The following is a 2,977-nucleotide window of genomic DNA, read 5'->3' as shown; positions in this document are numbered from 1 at the left end:
ACGCCCTCCTGGTCTTCTGCAAAACCCTGGGAATCGTGGTGAACTGGGAGAAGTCCCTTCTAGCTCCCTCCACCAGGATGGTGTACCTGGGGATGGAATTGGATATGGAAGTGGGGCGAGCTTTCCCCTCGGAGGACAGGCTGGCAAACCTCCGAAAAATTGCCTGCAACTTCCTAAGCCACCCCCCGAGACCAGCAAAGGAGTGGCAAGGACTTTTAGGCCACCAGGTCTCCCTGGAAAAACTAGTCCCCCAGGGAAGACTGAGATTAAGGCCACTACAATGGGACCTGAAAGTAGGGTGGTCCCAGAAGGAGGAAACACCTCAAAAGCCGGTTCCCATCTCAGTGGCAGTAAGGAAGGCCCTCGGTTGGTGGCTGGATCCTGCAAACTCTCGTCAGGGTGCGCCCCTCGGGTCAGTGCCCCTGTTGATGCTACTGTTTACGGACGCGTCAAAGGCAGGCTGGGGGGCCCACCTGAATTCCCTCTCGGTGCGGGGGATATGGTCGCAAGAGGAGAGCACCTTCCACATAAACAAACTGGAGCTCTTGGCAGTGAAGCATGCCCTGGAGGCAGTGGGAGGACACTCGGTGTGTCTGATGTGCGACAATGCCACGGTGGTCGTCTACGTCAAGAAGCAAGGAGGCCTGAGATCACAGGATCTCTGCGGATTGACGGAGGAGATCTTGAGCCAAACCGAAGCCCTCGGGACCTCCTTGATGGCAAGATTCATTCCTGGCAAGAAAAACGTAATCGCCGACGGCCTCAGCAGACGGGGCCAGGTGGCGGGATCCGAATGGTCCCTACACCCCGAAGTAGCAAGGGAGCTAATAGGGAAGTGGGGCTCCCCATGCCTGGACCTGTTTGCTACAAGGCTAAACACCAAACTGCCAGTGTACTGCTCCCCGGTGCAGGACCCAACCGCGTTTTGGGAGGATGCGTTCCAGCACCCATGGGACGGCTTGGACATGTACACGTTCCCTCCCTTCGGAGTCCTCAGGCAGGTCCTCAACCATCTGAGGAAGGCGAAAGGGGCGGCCCTGACGTTGGTGGCTCCTTGGTGGCCAGACAGGGAGTGGTTCCCGGACCTTCTAGAGTTGGCCTCTCTTCCCCCTTGGGAGCTGCCCCCCAGGCCAGACCTATTAAGACAGCCCCACTTCGAAAGGTTCCACAGGAACATTCCAGCCCTCTCCCTTCACGGCTAGAGACTATCGAGCGGGTGTTAAATAGGAGAGGGTTTTTTGGGAGGGTGGCCTCTCACATGTCCAGTTACTTTAGGGAGTCCTCCTCTAACATCTACCAGGCAAAGTGGAAGGTTTTCGGGGCCTGGTGTAGGAAGCGGAACCTGGAGCCTCTCCGAGCGAAGATCCCAGACATTGCAGAATTCTTGACCTACCTGAGGTTGGACAGGGGCCTGTCAATTCCGGCAGTCAAAGGAGCCAGGGCCGCATTGAGCCAGGTCTTCTCCCTGAAAGGGCTGGATCTGGGGAACTCGAAGCCTCTGTCCTTGCTCATAAGGAGCTTTGAGCAGAAGTGTCCTCCCAGCGCTGGCTTGGTTCCCCGCTGGGATGTTGTGATAGTCTTAGACTCCCTGAGGAAGCCCCCGTTCGAACCGCTCAAGGACATCCTAGTTAGGGAGCTGACCCTCAAGACAGTGTTTTCTGCTAGCCCTGGCCTCCACGAAGAGGGTGGGGGAGCTCCACGCCTGTCGTATGTAGTGATCCACACGAAGGGATGGAAGGAACTCTCATTCAGGTTTGTCCCCTCCTTTGTGGCTAAGAATCAGACTCGGGCTCGGATCTCAGGTTTGTGGAGTTTTCCATCCCTGCCCTCCCGAAATCGGACCAGCCTAGGATCTCCTCCTTTGTCCGGTGAGGCAGTACGGAAGTACATGGAAAGGAGCAGCCCGATTTCAGGCCGGATAGGTAAAAGCACCTCTTCGTCACCACGGGGAGGGTGAAGAAGGCAGCCTGGAAAAACACCATCTCCTTTTGGCTGAGAGAAACCATCAGGAGAGCCTACGAGAAGGGGGGCCTTTCCCCTCCAGAGGGAGCCAGGCCCCATGACATCAGGGGAATTGGGGTGTCCCTTTCGTTCTCAAAGAACATGGCAGTGGACCAGGTCCTGAGGGCAGGAGTCTGGAATAGGCAGTCGACATTCACAGCCCACTACTAAAAGACAGCACGAGGAGGTCTCTCGATGCCTTTGAGATTGGCCCCGTGGTGGCAGGCCAGTAACAGGTCTAGGTCCCCTCTCCAATCTTCTTGGAGTGGACAGGCCAGTATGTATGGAGTGTATGTGAGTGTGTGTGGCTTTTCCTCAAACCCCTTCTAATCCTTGTCCTTGTTTCCCCCTGGGGCCTTTGGTTGGAGCGAGGAATCCAGGATACTCAGGTAAGATACGCAGGAGTGCGTATGGTTCTCAGCACAAACCACAGTTTTACATGTCAAGGTTTGGTTATACCTGCACCAGGCTTGCTTTGCACCCCTCCGAACCAACCCCTCACTATAACAGGGGCTGGGTTGAGTTCTAAGGGGAGCAGTCGCCCCTTCTCTGACCTGTCACCTTGGGGGCTGTTCCCTCCCCTAACCTTCGCCCTCCTCCTAAGGAGTAAGTCTCCAATGAATGGTTCGAGGTAAGTATCTCGCATCGGAACAAATCACAAATTCTTGGTAATTTGTATTTTTCCTAGCGATACTTACCTCGAACCATGGAAGTTATTTCCCTCCCTTCCAGCCCCGCTGAAGCTTAGGGGAGACACCTCGGAGTTGAGTAAGAAGGACTGACTATAGGTCATTAGGATGGCGTGGTCTTCGACCCCATGGGTGCTAGGCCTGACCTGGGTGCGGAACTATAACCGGATTTTCTGGTCGGACCCGGATCGACATCCGGGAAATCTCCAATGGAATGGTTCGAGGTAAGTATTGCTAGGAAAAATACAAATTACCAAGAATTTGGTGATATTGCAAGCTGCAGAGGT

Source organism: Macrobrachium nipponense, chromosome 35, assembly GCF_015104395.2.
Source record: "Macrobrachium nipponense isolate FS-2020 chromosome 35, ASM1510439v2, whole genome shotgun sequence".
Classification (NCBI taxonomy): domain Eukaryota; kingdom Metazoa; phylum Arthropoda; class Malacostraca; order Decapoda; family Palaemonidae; genus Macrobrachium; species Macrobrachium nipponense.
This window is presented reverse-complemented; position numbering follows the sequence as displayed.